Below are 19,454 nucleotides of genomic sequence, written 5' to 3'. Positions count from 1 at the left end.
TATGCCGACATGCCGATGTGGGTCCTTTGAGAGCGTTTTTTGTAGCCTGGAAGCCTGCGGGAAATCTTCGATTTCCTCACAGAGGGTTTTCCAAGCAGCTCTTTGTCTTTGTCTGCAGACTTTTTTAAACTCTCTAAGATTTAATTAATAAGAATTCAAATCCTCTTTGAGTTTGGTGCGTTTTGCTCTATTGAAAACTGTTCTTGCTATCTTCCTAAGGTGTTCCAATTTAGTACACCACCAAGAGTTGGTTTTGCGGCTTTCCTGGACCATTCTTATTGGACAGAATTTTTTATAAGCATAGCTTATTTTGCTTTGGATAGATACCGTATATCTTTCCAATTCTGTATTAGTTCCTGGAGTTGAAGCCTTTTAATTCAGCAGAGCATCTTCTAAGAGTCGGTTGTAGAGTTCTACATCCATCCTTCTAGTGTCGCGCGATTTGATAAGGCTTTTTTCCAGACTAATATTATAGGTTGGTCAGCGGTGGTCAGACATAGAGGTATCCTCCGATACCTGCCAGTTCTGAATTTTATTCGATATTTCAGCTGTTGCCAGCGTGATATCTATGACTGTTTGGCTACGAACATTAATAAAGGTACGTTTGGTGCCTCTATTTAAGATATACAAATCTTTTCTAATAATACAGTCATAAAGAGACTTACCTCGAGCGTTGTTATCTCTGCTGCCCCAGCCTAAGTGGGGAGAGTTTGAATCGCAGCCGATAATAAGTTCTACCTTCTGACTGATACAATGGTCTACCAGATCTTCCATTTCCTTTGTTGTTGGTAGGGCGGCTGCATCTGAGGGTAGGTAGACTGATTCTAGTATCAACTCTCTATTTTTTCCCTTTCCCCATGGGCATTTCACTTTAATCGCAGTTAAGTCTGAGGTGCAAAACTGCGCCATGGGGGAGGCTTTGTTTTTTCTGGGAATATATATTGCTGTTCTCGGTTGTTGATTGCTTGGTAAGCCAAAAATTTTACCGTTTAGACTGCTTAGACCAGTTATTTTGGTCTTATTTATCCAAGGTTCTTGCATGAGTCCTATTGCATCCTCTGTTACATTCAGGCGGCGACATAGTGTCGCCGTTCCCACCTTTTTGTGTTGGAGGTTGCATTGAATAATAGTAACCTTATTTTTTCCGACGTCCTCGCCCATGGCTTAGAGATCGTTTCGGTTCTTTTAGGTGTCCATTTCCTCCTCGGTTGAGGAGGGGGCAGCCTCAGTAGTTTCGAAGTCTCCTCTGCAGAGTTAGTTGACCATCATCTGATGGTCTTCTCCCTACTGTTGGACCAGGGGTATCTCAGTCTCAGCAACCGTCGTCGGCTGCCGGGTGTCTGTGATTCCTGGTACCGAGGAGGTATCCTTCACTTTGTTGGTGTTTGCTTTTAGAGTCAATGAGGTGAAAGCGCAGCTCAGCCTCATTGCCCGTTTGCTAAGGAAAGCCATGTCATCGTCTCCGATTCTGAAGACAAACAGGTGTCATTTAGGATCCTTCTTTACCTCATGGTGGAAGGTGCACCATCTCGCAACTGCCATGTCTGGATTTTGCGCCGCTAACCTCCGCAGCACTCTTTCTGGGTCATCAGAGGTGCTAATAGCGCTCCGGGGTCCATAGAGAGGTTTTGGTAAGTTGTGGGAACTTATCCAGCAGGGAGCTACAACAGCCAGTGATGCTTCCTCCCACAATTTGAGATCAGCTGTAGCCTTTTCCAGCCATTCAAGCGCCCCATCGTCATCACAGACTACTCTGATGATCTCACCCGAGTAAGTCCACGATTTGAACGTGGGTGCTTTTACCTGGCTGCTGGAGGTGGACAAGATTGCTCTGTCCAATTCCTCGATTGGGCTCGATTAGGATTCCACCACTGTGTGACATCTTATGCTTCCTCGGCGTGCCCTCCGTGGAGGTACTTTGGTGAAGGCGCTTCACACTGGGGGCTGTTGGTTCCTGTCCTCTGTTGGAGGTAGAACCGTTGTCAGCCTCCGATGTGGGCACCTTCACCTATGTTTTGGGAGGGGCTGGAGAGGGATGAGCTGCTCCCGTGGGTGCTTTTCCCATCGCCTCTCTGGCCTTCTTCCTTCGTTTTGCCTCGGCGCCGCAAATTCTGCGGCGTTTTGGCCGATTTTCCTGAGGTGGTCCTTATCCATCTTCCGCTTGGGCCGAAGATTGAGGTGATCATTGCTGTCGATCCTTAACTGCGGCTTCAGACTGAGGTGAACGTTTTGGTCCAACCTCGGAATTTGGTTTTGGTTTTTTGTTTTGTATATTCATGTTGTTTCCACGAGTAGCTAGGGAAAGGTTGGTCGCCCCTGGCAGAGCCCCGCATTATCAGGGGAAGGCTTTATACAATGGGGTTTGTCTGGTTCCCCAGGGGGTTCGTTCACGACCACATAAAACCCTGTGGTCATACATCCATCGGCACGATTACCTCACACGTTAGCTTGGGTAGGGTGCTTCTTAGTCGCTGAAGCAGTTCGTCCATTGCTAGTCTCTTGAATATCTGAAAGAGATTCCCAGATACCAAAGAGAACTATGTGGTGACCTAGCGTGGTCGTTTTACACCTTTCTGTACTTCCCCTTCACTAGGCTTAGCCCGTTTATAGGGTGTACCTTCATTCAACGGAATGAACGTATTGTTCAAATAGTTAATAAGTTATTCAATTTCTTTATCCCAGATCAAGATTTTATTAAATTTGTTATTAAAAAACAGTTTAAAAAAAGGCTGACTTTTTAGCCAATAAACATTTATAATAACTATTTTTTATGACATGCTGTTATATAGGCTAAATGAAAAGCTGGTAAAAAACCACAGGATCCAAAATAAAATAAAACCTTCTATGACCAATAGGAAACAAGACAGCATTTTTTTCTTGAAACCATATTTCCATTGTTTATTAACATTAAGAGCTAACTAGATTATAAAAGATGATCTAAGTTACATGATACATCTTATAGAGGGCATATTCAGTGAAGAAGTAAAAAGTTTTAACCCGTTAAAGTAATGGTACTCGTAAAATACCGCTGCAATATCTCGTCTTGTTTGTTGTTATTGATCGTAAAAGGTTCAAATTGTAACACGTAACTTTGCTCATTATATTTTTGAAATAAATTTATTTTTTAAAAAGTCAAAAAGGTGTTTCGTGATATAAAAAGTGGCGCAAAAGTCAGTAGGATCTGGAACGTTGGTAGAACAAGGAAGAACCTAACTGATAACGGTGGATTCCAATCCATTAATCAGAAAAAGAACTAGTAATCTCCAAAAAGCAGTGGCATGCTAACTTTGCAGTAATCTACGGAAGGAACACCAAGTGAAGCCCCTGGTAGAACAGCTGTTGAGTACAAGACTACTTGATGTTTTTGAAACGAATGTAAGTCTAACATTGAATCATCTCGTATATAATTTTTGTTTTATACCTTTTATTATCATATACTGTTCGATATTCCAATATTAATTATTCTTTCAATTAATAAGTTTATGCCGAATTTGAATATTTTTGATAATTGCTTTAATAATTATCTACTTTTGGCGATTATTCTGAAAATCGTCAATTTTTTATTTTCATTTTATTAAACGATTATTTTTGTCGATTATTCCGCTAATCAGATACTGTCTTAGAAAAATACTTTTCTGATATTTTGTTTTATTATTTTGATATTTATATTTTGATTTAATATTTAATATTTCTATTTGAATAATTATTTAGCTAATCAATCCATAATACATTTTTTTATTTCGTTTATTGATTTATTGACCACCATGAATGATAACGACAACACTACTCGTCCCGCTTCTCGCAATGAGAACCAGTCTGAAATAGAACCTTATATATTATCTGAAATATTTTCTACCGTACCCGAATTTGAAGGCGATCAGATATTTTTACACACATTTTTAAATGCTTGTGATTATGCCTACAATATGTCTACGCGTGACCAAAAATAACTATTAGTAATTAACATAAAAAATAAATTACGCGGAAGAGCAGCACAACTTATAAGTTCAAGAAATCCATTATCGTATCTAGAAATCATATCATTTTGGGGACACTAGAGACCTATCTTCTTTGATACAAGACTAACAGAGAGTCAAACAACTTCCGAATAAATCGGCTCTTATATTCCTCAATCGTGTCCAAGTCCTTAATGCAAAAATGCATGCCAACATACAGAAATCTAACCTCTCTGCTGTAGAGAAACAGGCTCAAATTGTTTTAATCGAATCAATGGCGCTCAATACCTTATTGACCGGCCTCGATCCAAGGATCGCTCACATCATTCGTGCTAGTAATCCAAAGGACCTTCTTGAAGCTCAAGTCCGCATCAGACGAGAGTTACAATTATCCTATTTCGAAATACAGAAAATCAATCGACCCAATCCTACAAAACCTAATCAAAACAATTAACCCATCGAAGACCATACCTTCAACCACATAGATGCACGTTTTGTGGACGTATGGGCCACTTGTACACCGAATGCTGTTCTCGACAAAATTCCTAAAATAACTCGCAAAATTCCAACAATTCCCATAATTTTAACAATTCCCGAAATTTTAATAGCCATCAAAACTTCAATAACGCTCAAAAGAATGGCTTTCGGAGACCAACTTTCAGTTCAAATAATAATTTCCATAACAATAGACCTAATGACCAACAAAGACCTTAATTTACACCAAATCAAAATAATTCACAAGTACGCCCTTCTCTAATCCAAAAGAATCCTATATTTTCAAACGATATTCATAGAGCTCAATTCGGTAACTATGAACCTGACTATGTTAATTAATGACTATACCCCAGCTCCAAATGAAAACTACCAATACGAAGATTTCTCTGATAATTTTTCGACTGTTCTAACAACCATTCAAATTTCGTCATTTTGTGTCATGTGGAACAATTTCACCCAATCATGTCAACATTAGACTGATAATTGCATTCAGTGCAATTTTCAATCCCTATGACAACACGATCGAGTTTGATAACTTCATCCAAATAAATTTCAAAATGTCACGTTTCGGCAATGAGAATGTTCAAAGTATAAATGCGCTAATCAAAGAAAAAATTCCCAGAAATACAACCTACAGTCACAAATATATTTGGGGAATATTCATGGAATTCGAAAAATTATCCGCCGAATATCCCTCGGACATTGATGAATGCCTCATAATTTCATGACAAATTTCTCAAGCTCGTTGCTTAGTAACAGCACTCAGCCTTCGGCTTCGTGCTGTTATCAAGGAACGAGCTTTCGATTGTCATGAAATTATCTCGTCTGTTATCAATGTCCTAGGGATATTACTACTGATAATAATTATTCACCTCCTGATTATTACCATTCATTCGATCAATCACTCGATTTAATTGATAGCCAAGACTATCACGATTTTCTCACAGTCCCGAACCAGAACCACATACCAGACAATGCCAGTTCCATGAACGAATCTTTGTCTCAAATACAGAATCAGATTCAAACTCTGAATTTGGACGACATGAATCCATCTCTGAACTTTCCAGAACAGAATTTTCTCTGAGTTCTCTTCTTGCTGTGAACTCTAAAAACCTGTACTATATAAAAGACGCATCCAATACGTTTAAATTACTTATCGATACCGGTGCTGGTATCTCTATCTTTAAAGAAAATAACGCGAAAAATTTCAAATCACGTTTTCCCGAAAAAATTACCATACAGAGTATTACAGACCAAAAGATTTTTGTCACTAAATCAACTTTAGTCCCGTTTCAAGTGGAAAACCCCCATAAAGTGTTTATCCATAATTTGGATATTTGGATATCTTAGGCCTCGATTTTTTAGAATATTACGAATGTACAATAGACATCAAAAACAAACAACTTATCACAAACTTTAAAACACTACCTCTCTACATAGTAGAAACTATTTCGCTTAACAATGGACCCCCTAACCAAATTAAAATAGATCCCAGATCCAAGCAAATATTCAAGTTAACCTGTCATCTGTCGAATACAGATGCAATTTTGCACAAAAAAGAAAGAGATAAAGTCCATATCCCCAACGCATTAGTACACGTAAATGAAAAAGTCAAAAGTCAAGTCAAAATATCAATTTTTGGACGCCAAACTAGCCGCTGAGCTCTCCTGGCAACCAGTACGATAAAGAAAAATAAGAACAGGAATCTCCATATAGAAATATGGAAAACTACAAAGGTGTTTATCAACACCATTTGACGAGACGTATCGGGCCTACCCTCCGTATATGTCAAATAAACATAGAAGGAATTAGTAGATCAAAATCCGAATTTCTTTCAAAACTACTAATCGAAAATAACGTTGACGTCATAACCATTCAAGAAACTCACCATCGGAAACCGAGCTTCTTAAGAGGGGTAAAATTGCGGGATATAGCATGATTGGAGCCACTTACAGCAATGTTTATGGCACTGCAACTTACGTGCATAACAGTATACAAAATGCTAAGATGACGGACTGCAGCTGCGAAAATAATGTGTCCATAGTCTCTACAGAAGGGAATGGCGTAATCATAAAAAACATCTACAAACCACCATTAACTAAATGGCCAGGTGATGTAATAAAAGCTGTAGACAACCAACCTACAGTTTACATTGGGGACTTTAACAGTCACCACAACAAATGGGGATATGAAAACAATGATGAAAATGGGGAGAAACTACTGGAGTGGGCCGAAGAAAATAATATTCACCTTATCCATAGTCTAAAAGATAAAACTACCTTCTTTTCTAGAAGATGGCGCAAAGGCTACAACCCTGATCTATGCTGGGTTTCCACTAACTCACAGATGCAACCACTCCCAAGCTCTCGAACTGTACCTCCCAGTTTCCCTCACAGCCAACATCGACCTGTCATAATCGAACTAGGCATACAAATTGCTATCGTTGAATTCACGCCGAGACCCCGTTGGAATTTTAACAAAGGAAATTGGCCCGAATTCACCAAAGAGCTGGACACCTGCATTCGTTTCATTCAAGGCCAACAATTATCACCGTTTCTTAGGAATGGTTATCTCTATCGCCAAAAAACATATCCCCCGAGGTTTCCGAAAGGAGTACATCCCAGGCTGGACGGAAAAAAGCCAAAAACTATATGACGAATTTTTGAAATCAGAAGATCCCGAAATTGGTGACAACTTACTGAAGTCACTGGACTCAACAAGACTTAATACATGGAAGTCTATCATAGAACATATTGATTTCTCACGTTCCAGTCGAAAGGCATGGGGACTGATCCGCAAACTGGGCGAAGCAAGCAGAGCGCAACACTTAAACAAATCAAAAATTGAGCCAAATAAAATAGCCAATAGAATAATTGAGAACTCCCAAACTCCATCTGAGAAAACTCATACATCTACCGTAAAAAGAGCTCTTAAACAACTTAAAGCAAATACTTCCGCAACATCAGAATACTCACGTGACTTCTCATTGGATGAAATAAACGAAGCGCTTAACCAAACTAAAACAGGAAAAGCAGCAGGCTTCGATGAAATGTATCCTGAGTTTATAGTCCACACTAATACAAAAACACGACAGTGGCTCAAAAAATTCTTTAGCGACATTGTGAATACAGCTGTGCTACCCCCAGAATTCAAAAGAACAAAAATTATCGCAATCCAGAAGCCTGGCAAAGACAACAAGCTGCCTGAAAGTTACCGGCCTATTGCCTTACTCAGTTGCTGTTATAAATTACTAGAACGACTTTTTATTACCGAATATGTAACACCATTGAGGATGCTGTACCAATTGAACAAGCTGGATTTAGAAGAGGACGAAGTTGCTGTGACCAAGTGCTGTCCTTAACTACATTTATTGAAGCTGCCATGAAAAGAAAAAATCTGCCATAACATTTATAGATCTCACGGCTGCCTATGACACTGTGTGGAGAGAGAGCCTTATTTATAAGCTGATGAAAATCATACCTTGCCTCAAAACTTGTCAGCTGATAAACAATCTACTGACTAACAGACTGTTTCAGGTATATATGAATGATGCACAGAGTAACGTTAGAAAACTTAACAACGGCTTACCTCAAGGCTCAGTGCTAGCTCCTTTATTATTTAACCTTTATACAGCAGATATACCTGAAACAAAATCGAGAAAATTTGCTTATGCTGACGACCTGGCCATTGGCTTCCAAGATAATAGTAAAGAAGAAGGAGAACGAGCTCTAAACGAGGACTTAACTACACTAAGTAACTATTTTAAGAACTGGCGCTTACGTCCTAAGACAAGCAAAACTGAAACCTGTCTCTTTCACCTGTCGAATCAACTTGCGGGCGATACTCTCAAAGTAACTCTAAATGATACAGCTATCAAACATAACAACAACCCCAAATATCTAGGCGTCACACTTGATTGAACACTCACCTTCAAAAGTCATCTTACAAACGCAGCCGGTAAACTAAGAACAAGAAATAACTTAATATCAAAACTTGCTGGAACAACTTGGGGTGCTTCTGCAGATACTTTTCGGACCTCTGCTCTAGCTTTGGTTTTTTCAGTGACAGAATATTGTGCACCAGTATGGCTAAATAGTGCACATACAAGCAAAATCGATGTCCAACTTAACCAAACCATGAGAATAATCACTGGAACAATAAAACCAACGCCAGTGAGATGGCTGCCTACTCTGAGCAATATTGCTCCACCAGATCTACGCCGTACAGCAGCATTAGTGAGAGAGTACCAAAAAATTGTAGCCAACGTACAATTACCAATACATCAAGATATCCCAGACATCTCAAAAGAGCACCAGCGACTGAGATCTAGAAATTCTCCAATACGATCTGCCCGAAAAATTGGTAATTCCTATGATATACATAGGCAATGGACAACAAGATGGATGCCAACAGTAGAATCGGACTATATTACGATATCCACCCCAACTCAGGGTTTCATCGGATCAAATCTGCCCCGGTCCACTTGGGCAAGGTTTAATCGTATACGTACCGGATATGGTAAATGTGCTGATTCGCCGTTCAGGTGGGGTCGTGCAGAAAGTCCACAGTGCGATTGCGGACAATCTAGACAGACCATAAGCCATTGTGTTTCAGACTGCTTGAATCGTGCCTACCGTGGAAACATCCAGGACTTTGCGGAATGTTCCCCAGAAGCAATTGAATGGCTATGTAAATTGGACATTAATATTTAGTGTCATTCATTCTATCTTTAGTGTTTAAATAATATATTTGATATATGTGTATATATTATTGTATTTGTATATTTATCGTACTTGAAAGTCCATACGCTAAATAAAATAAAAATGAAAAAGGAGATTTTCTAACATCCGTAGTAAATGCAAACGCAATTCCCAAAATTATCGATTTTTCCGATATCGTAATTGAACCTTATTCAAACTACGCTATCCTAAATTTCCAATCAAACGATAACTTGGTAAATTATTCTTCTGATACAATTGACCGTACCAACAAAATCAAATCTCGACTTCGAACAAAACATCTTAACGAGGAAGAACAGGAACTTATTACAAATCTTTGCTTAAATTATGAAGACATATTTTACTTAGAGGAAGACAACCTCACTTTCACCAGTCTGATTAAACATCAAATTGAGACTAATAACGCCAAACCCATTTTTACGAAATCATACAGATATCCTCAGGTCCACAAAGAGGAAGTAAAATCTCAAGTAAATAAGATGGTCAACGAAGGTATCATCCGACCCTCTACTTCTACTTGGTCATCTCCTGTTTGGGTTGTTCCCAAAAAAATGGACTCTTCTGGAGAATAAAAATGGCGAGTAGTAATGGACTACCGCAAGCTCAATGAATGTACCATTGACGATAAATACCCTCTTAATAATATCTCCAATCTTTTAGACCAGCTTGGAAAGTGTCAATATTTCACAACTCTAGATCTTGCCTCCGGGTTTCATCAGATCGAAATCGATCCCAAAGACATTCCTAAAACAGCCTTGTCAGTCGAAAACGGATACTATGAATTTACTCACATGCCTTTTGGACTTAAAAATGCACCGTCCACATTCCAGCGTGTAATGGACAATATTCTTTTAGGTATTTTGAACGAACAATATCTTGTCTATATGGACGACATTATAGTATACTCTCCTACTATTCTCGAGCACATTTCCTGTCTTACTGAAGTTTTCAAACGTCTTCGAAAGGCTAATCTTAAAATCCAGCCTGATAAATGTAAATTTCTCAGGAAAGAGGTGGCGTATCTCGGACATCTTATTACCCAAGATGGCATCAAGCCCAACCCTTCAAAAATCGATCGTATCCAACGATTTCCTGAACCGACAACACCGAAAGACATAAAATCCTTCCTAGGTCTAGCCGGTTACTATCGTCGTTTTATTCCCAATTTTGGCAAACTCTCTAAACCTCTCACTAGACTACTCCAAAAAGACGTTGCTTTTAATTTTGATCCAGATTGCAGGCAAGCTTTTGAAGATTTGAAAAACGCTTTAATTTCTGACCCGATTCTGACCCATCCAAACTTTGAGCATCCATTCGTTCTCACAACAGCTGCAAGTGCATTCGCCATCGGCGTTATATTATCCCAAAGCCCCATTGGGAAGGATCTACCTATAGCATATGCTTCACGTACCCTGTGTAATGCTAAAACACGATATTCGACCATTGAGCGATAGCTCCTTGCCATCGTATGGGCTGTAAAACATTTCCGACCCTATCTGTTCGGAAGAAAATTCACCCTAGTAACTGATCACCGTCCACTTACCTGGTTATTTTTTATAAAAGACCCTGGAAGCAGACTAGCTAGATGGCGCCTCAAGCTTGAGGAGTACAATTATAAAATCATTCATAAACCGGGAAAAACCAACAAAAATGCAGATGCCCTTTCTCGAATTAAAATCAATCATTTTAAAGAATGTGCGAATTTTCATAAGAAAATATCAATATTAGCTTCGAATGATACGAAACCTGACGAAGAGCTAAATGAAATAAAAGAAGAAGAAATCACTGAACATTTTAATAGATTCGTCGAACTGTATAAAACTAAATCACTCATTGATTATTCTAAAGTTGCAATATCTAATGATCAATTACTAGACAAATCGCATAAGAATATCATCACCTTTCTTAGACAAAATAAAATGGAAGAGATACATCACAACATATGAGACTACGTCTTTGACGAAAACGATATAGATTTTAACTTGTCAAAGATTAACATATTGGGTAGTAAAACGGTCAAAAATCGGAAATATTTTATCACTCCCCTTCCTTTTGATCCCGAAACGGTAGTACAACACCTATTCTATATCGTTTATGTAGCATAAACTGAATTTAACCTATCGCAAATCTATTACTTCTAAAATCAACTCGAATTACCAATTCTAGAAATATTTTCATTTATCTTTGCCGATAAAGAAATAAAACTGAGAATTTGTCAAGATGTCATTAAAACTCCGGAACAAGATGAAATACCCCAAATACTAGATCATTATCACCATGGTAAAAGCAATCTCCATCGGGGTATAAATGAGACTATACGAAGAATAAGAGAAAAGTATAATTGGCAAGGCATCACAAAGGATGTAGAAAATTTTATAAAATCTGCGAAATCTATCAAAAAGTAAAGATCTGTAGAAAAAACTTAAGTAACCCGTTAGTCATCACCGAAACACCTAAAGCACCGTTCGAAAGAATTAACATAGATCTTTTCGAATACCCTACCAGAAATTACGCCCTAACTATCAGAGACGAGCTCACTAAGTTCACTCAGGCGTATCTCCTTCAAGACAAAACAGCTAAATCAGTTGTCAATAATCTTATTGTCTTTTTGCAACACTATGGTACACCATTACGCATACACTGTGACTATGGACGTGAATTCGACAATGCTTTGATGAAAGATCTTTGTGAATTGTACGACATAAAACTAACCTTCTCAAGTGTGGGCCATCCACAATCTAACGATTCTATCGAAAGATTTCACGCAACCCTAAGCAAAATGATAAGAGCTAATCAAGCTGAAAATCTCGACGAACATCCGTTCAATGTTTTACCTTATGCAGTTATTTGCTACAATAACACAAAAAACAAAACTCACGGATTTACACCGTACGAATTCATTTTTGGACATACCTCTTTTAGACCACCCGAAATACTTTACAACGAGAAAATCCTTATATCAAAGTGCGTTAGAGATTTAAGTAATCGTATGCAATATTTCTATAAAGTGCCAGAAGCCAAGACGGAAAGACAAAAAGAAAAGGCTAAAGAAAGATTCGATCAACACGTGCCATCAAACCCTCCAGAATATAAAATAGGCGATAAGGTTTACGTCAAGGAATCGCAAATTAAAGACAAAGCCCAAGATAAGTTTAATGGCCCTTTCGAAATCCAAGAAATACACGTAAATTCTGCTACTTTATTAAATACCCAAACCAATAGAACAATGAAAGTAAATTTTGATAGATTTAAACCCTATCATGAGTAATTTTCTTTCAGGTTCCTCGGACTGATTCCAGTCATCCACTCCCAGTATACGTTAACCTTAATCAACAACACCATTGGAATCTTTTTCCATGAAGAAACCAATCTCAAAATTTCAAACGACAAATGGACTCTCCTTGTATATAAAGACCTGATACCAATCAGAGACGTTATCGTCAAAGACGACAAAATCTTAGAAAATTTATTGGATACCATTGAAGAAGATGTACCTCGAATGCTGGCATTCAAATCCGAAGTCCAAACTTACATAAGTCTTCTTAAACAAATCTCTAGTTCTGTTAATCTCAAATATACAGAAATAATGGCTGATACGAAACAATACATATTCCGAGAGAAACGTGGGCTTATTAACGAAATAGGTTCGATATGGAAATCAATTACCGGAAACTTAGATTCGTCAGATGGCGAATATTTCAATGAATGTATAAATAAAATAACCCGCGATGATTATAAAATCGAAAACGTTTTAAAAAAAAGTTACCACTTCTGTTATTAAGAACTTTAACGCCACAATCCGGAAATTACAAATAGATGAGGAAACATTTAACAATAATAATAAAGAAATTCGAGAGTCATTAATGGATATCTTTGACCAATTAAAACTATATCAATCTCAAATCGATATACTAAACTTTTATGACTTACTAATGGAAACCTATTTATTTATCGAAGATTCTTTAAATGATATTGTAAATGGCATAACCTTTGCTCGATTAAAAATATTACATGGCTCAATCATTACCCCGTTTGATTTAATTGAATCGCTTAGGCATATATCACAATCATTACAAAAAAATAATCTTCCATTATTAATCTATACTTCGAATCTAGCTCAATATCTAGATATTATCGAATTACAACCCTATCAACTAGACACAAGAATTGTATTCGTCTTAAATATTCCTTTAACTGATGCAGAACAATATACTTTATATCGTCTCTATCCAATACCAATACTGGATAATCGAAGAGGTCTTCATTCAATATTAACAACAACACATAAATACATTGCGCGAAACGATGATTCATTATTATACCTTACAATAAATAGTCTTGAGCCATGCAAAACTTTGCGAGCTCGAACCAAGATCTGTTACAACACACTTCCATACCCGATTGACAGCGATGCCATATGCGAAGCCCAACTTCTAAAAACGACAAGAACGTCTTCCCAGAACATGCCAGACTTCCATAGTATTCGCCAAAGGTTACAACGTCCAGAAGATCAACATGAACCTGTGGCTCATAACAGTTTCTGACCCACTGCCTATTACCATCAAATGTGAATCCAGAGACGTCAAATCGGAAATCATCCACACCAATCATGTACTCAAACTACAACCCGCGTGCGTTGCCTTTATTGGAAGTACAAGAGTACACTCTCAGAAATTAATCGACGTTCATGACAATGTTACTTACAGAAGTCACCCAGTCCAAATACCATTTAACTGCTGCAAACACTTCCCAGATAAGATCCATCTTCCCGACTTAAAACCACTAAAGCTTAGCAAAATCAATACTAAAGACCTCGAGATAGCCCATCACAAACTCAATCAGTATTCTGAAGAACTCGACAAACTAATCAATGAACCATTCGTCAACAAACATCTGAGCTGGTTCACGATCTTAACAATAGTTTATGTTATATGTAAATGCAGATCCAAGAGAAGATACAAGATAGGAATTGGCAATACCAACGCCAATTACCATCCGCCCTCTCCACCAACACACCCAGATACAGCCTTCGCCAGGAATTGGAGGAAGATCCTTCCAAGACGAAAACCCAGTATTCACCTAAGCGAATCCATAGACGAAGAAGAACAGATCCAACTAAATACCAATAAACAGACAGTCTAAAAGTTGCTGCCATGCATCAACTTTCATCTAAAAGGGGGAGCTGTTATATGTATTGTACCAACCAATGTTGCTTACCACGACGATTCTCAGGGTATCAGGTTTCTACTTCCAAGTACCAGAGCCGATAAGGATCCGTACACATGCAGAGTCAGCGGGACTCAAGGTTTTTACACGTTCCCACTGAGTCAGCAGTTACTAATATTATAAAAGCACTGGTCGCTCTTTATATTCGTTAATTATATTTTAGTCTTAAGTTCAGTATAGTTCAAATTGTAAAACGTAACTTTGCTCATTATATTTTTAAAATAAATTTATTTTTTAAAAAGTCAAAAAGGTGTTTCGTGATATAAAAAGTGTCGCAAAAGTCAGTAGGATCTGGAACGTTGGCAGAACAAGGAAGAACCTAACTGACAACGGTGGATTCCAATCCCAAAGCAGTGGCGTCCTAACTTTGCAGTAATCTACGGAAGGAACACCAAGTGAAGCCCCTGGTAGAACAGCTGTCGAGAACAAGACGACTTGATGTTTTTGGAACTAATGTAAGTATAACATTGAATCATCTCGTATATAATTTTTGTTTTATACCTTTTATCATATACTGTTCGATATTCCAATATTAATTATTCTTTCAATTAATAAGTTTATGCCGAATTTGAATATTTTTGATAATTGCTTTAATAATTATATACTTTTGGCGATTATTCTGCAAATCGTCAATTTTTTATTTTCATTTAATTAAACGATTATTTTTGTCGATTATTCCGCTAATCAGACATACTCTCAGAAAAATACTTTTCTGATATTTTGATTTATTATTTTGATATTTATATTTTGATTTATTATTTAATATTTCTATTTGATTAATTATTTAGCTAATCAATCCATAATCTTGCTACTAATCCATAATCCCGCTACTCGCAATGATAACCAGTCTGAAATAGAACCTTATACATATATTATCTGAAATATTTTCTACCGTACTACGCGTGACCAAAAACAACTATTAGTAATTCACATAAAAAATAAATTATATAATATTATATTATATATAACTTATAAGTTCAAGAAATCCATTATCGTATCTAGAAATCAAACAGCTTCTTACTTCTCTCATTTTGGGGACACTAGAGACCTATCTTCTTTGATAAAAGATTTACTGAGAGTCAAACAACTTCCGAATGAATCGGCTCTTACATTCCTCAATCGTGTCTAAGTCCTTAATCAATATATATATATATATATATATATATATATATATATATATATATATATATATATATATATATATATATATATATATATATATGTATATATATATACATATATAAAAAATGTGCACTCGTAAGTGAATGGGATATTTTCGGTCAATTTGGAGATAAAAAAGACAAGAGTTGTGCTACTTTATCTATTTATTGAAGACGTTTCGCCCAATGTTCATTGGGCATCATCAGTTCATCTAAAAGAGTATTATAAGCGATACATCTATATGAAAAACAATTAAGTAAATGATCTTACCTTTAAAAGATCTGTAGCATTAAGATGTTATTATTGTGAAGAAACATCAAAAATTAATCTATTAAATAAATCAGCAAAAACACAGAAACACAGAACGCCGGAAGATTCCCAATTAAAGTAATTTTATATTAATTTTTTTAATTTAACTTTTGAAAACATTGATTGATTCTAAAATCTATCAAAAAATGTAATTGTCAATTTTGAAATGTTATATTAACAAAGGCAAGGCTAGGGATCTTGACTGTTATGATCATATCATGCAAAATAAAGTATTTGAAAGCTTGAATGTCAGAACTGACAATCAGCTGGTGAGATTTAGGGAAAAGTTTTGTAGATGCCAACATAAATGTTATGATATAATAAAAGAAGTTGAAGAAGAAACCAATAATTTAAAAGTAGAATACGGAAGAATGAATTTTGTAGTATTAGTGCATGGTAAATTTGGCTTAAGTTGCTGATATCAGTTCTCTTATTTAATGCATTAGGTTGTTTCAAAATATGACACATCTCCATAAACTGTCTCTTATTAAGGTTACGTTCTCTACAGAGAATTCTAACATCATCAAAATTCACAGTATATTTGGTGTTGATTGCATGTTCTGCAAGGGCACAAGTATGTTTAGAAAGTTTAATGTCACTACGATGTGAAGTAAGGCGTCCTTTAAGGGAACGGCCAGTTTGACCAATATAACATGCATCACATTCAGAACAGGGTATGTGATAGACTACATTCAATTGTTCCAAAAAGGAAAGAGGTGTTTTAATTTTAGAAAATAATTTCCTGACAGTCTTAGCATTATTGATAGCAATCTTAACATTAAATTAAATTAAACGGTCATATTCCTTAAAGATATATATATATATATATATATATATATATATATATATATATATATATATATATATATATATATATAACTGTTTTGGATGGGTTGGAGTCAATAAAAGGGCTATAATATATATATATATATATATATATATATATATATATATATATATATATATATATATATATATATATAATATATATATATATATATAAAATATATATATATATAATATATATATATATATATATATATATATATATATATATATTTCAAATTATTTTTCGACGTGTATGTTTTAAATATTGATTTATAGTATCAGCAATCGGTCAGGAAATAAAACTCTATTTGTTCAGTCTCAATATTTCGTCACGATTTTGTGACTTCTTCAGGAGAAAACTGTAAATTTATTAGAATCATTAATTATTATGTGTAAACAAAGTGAATATTTTAATACTTACAACTATAAGAATAAAAATTTAAATTTTTTTAGCATATTCAAATAAATGACATATTTGTTTGATTTTATTTAGGAGTTATGGTAACCGCAATATTTTATAGAGTGAATTCCCATTGTACAATTTTTAGTGAGTCGGTTAAAATAAACAATTACTATGACACTATTATCCATATTATAAAGTGGAAAGATGGAATTAATAGTACAGAATTGAGAAAGAATCAGGAACACGATAAATTGATCTATAAAATGAAATTGATGGTATGTAGTCAGTTATTGCAATACTGATATTTAGGAATGTAATAAAATTATTGGTACAGTTACTAGAGAATTACTAAGTTTGTGTTTAAATGTTAAGATCTATCATGATTTTATTATCATCATATTTATTTCCTGACCGATTGCTGATACTATAAATCAATATATATATATATATATATATATATATATATATATATATATATACATATATATATATATATATATATATATATATATATAAATAGATATATGTATATATAAATAGATACTTTTTTATTTCCTGGGTTTGTCGGTCTGATGTAAATAAAACTATTTAAATTTTGCTGCTTAAACGTTACGGCAAATTTGCCATTTTCAATAAGCACTTTATTACTCACACACATGTGATCAACCCTGCCCCTAAGGAACATGTGTATACCATTATAAAGTGGGATCCACATGTCCAAAAATCAAACCGGTCAAACTTCGCTATTGACCCCCAGGCATTTCCTCCACCCCTCCTTAACGTGTGACTTACGTGAGGAGGCTCATGATCTTAAAGTTACTTTGGGTGCCCTGGGTAATGGGACACCCTCTGTTTTTATTGACTGTGGTTAAGCCAGCTAACTGTGGAGGTAGCACACATGTCGGCTTTTCTCCCTATTTACTTTACTGACTCTGTAGAAGTTACTCTAACTTGACATCGGGACTGGTGTACCTAAAAATAAAAAGTGTGTGTTTCGAACAGAGAGCCACTAGCCTGGGCTAATGACTCTCTGTCCGATAAAGAGTGTGTGCTCGTAGACTCAGCCGCCGGATTGGCAAAATAAATTTTGCTCTTCTCGCCGGCTGAGCACCCGAGTAGGGTCCGGCCACCGAGCCCATGTATGCCGCACATGACCTCGGTGCTCGGAATTCGCGATAGGATCAGCATTCGATCTGCCTGAGGTGCCTATGCCTGACGGCTAGTATAAAAGGCCTGACGGGCCTTTTATACTTTTTAATTGGGTTTTTTATGTTTGTATACGAAACAGCAGATGACTTTTGGTGTTCTAAAGAAGACATGGTTTTGTTTAGACAATGAGCGATTTTTTTTTATTTTTGTCCTAAAATACTACTACTAATCTACCTTAACTACGGAGTGTGCATTCCCAAGTGTATACTGCTCTCACACACTCCGTGTATATGTTTTTTGGGTTTTGTTTTTTTACTACATCTAAATTAATACTATGTGTGCGTGTGTTGGGGTGTGAATTCCCAGGTGTATATTGCCTCACACATTCCGGTGTATATTGGTCTTATATACTATCGTTTTAGTCTCGCCAGACTGTGACTGAATTGCTACAACCATCCAAACTTATCCAACCAACCATCTCTTGGTCGGTTGCAGCAATTCTGCCTAATTTTTTTTTGGTGCTCACTGTCTAAAATACGTTGGTTTGACTCCTCTGTGGCTATCTCATTTCTTCATTTTATTCTTCTTCCTTATATCCAATTAGTTGTTGTTTCGGCCGTCTGTGCACCGTTCTTGTCTTGATGTCGTAATCTGTCAACTCTCTTAGAATCCTGTTGGGGTGGTTTCTGAGACCGTTGAAGATATCATAGGCTCTTTCGTCCATAGTACTAAGAATTTTTTTCTGGCCAGAGTCTCTAAATACGTATTTTAGCGGTACGTATTTTGGTATATTTAATGCCTCTCTGATAATCCAGTTTTAGGCTATCTGGATTTTCTTCCTGTTACTATTGCATGTGTGTCCCCATCTGCCGCATGGTGGGGACACACATGCAATATTATTATGCAGATAGCTACTCTCATTTTTGTTTTGAATCGAAGTTTGCTCTTTCTGCCTATTAGTGAGGAGAGTTGACTTCTTAGGGCTTTTGCTTTGTAGACTGCTTGTTTTACATGTTCTGTGAAAGTAAGCTTTCTGTCTAGTATCACTCCGAGGTATTTAGCCGCGTTTGTCCATTCTACAGGAGCGTTGGCTATGGTGATCTCCCTGTCCGATCTACTTCTTTGGTGTCTGTACATGACGGCTTGTGTATTTTCGGGGTTCAGGGCAATTTTCCACTTTATGCACCA

Source organism: Diabrotica undecimpunctata, chromosome 5 (assembly GCF_040954645.1).
Source record: "Diabrotica undecimpunctata isolate CICGRU chromosome 5, icDiaUnde3, whole genome shotgun sequence".
NCBI lineage: Eukaryota > Metazoa > Arthropoda > Insecta > Coleoptera > Chrysomelidae > Diabrotica > Diabrotica undecimpunctata.
The sequence above is the reverse complement of the archived record's forward strand: the minus strand, read 5'-3'. Positions refer to the sequence as shown.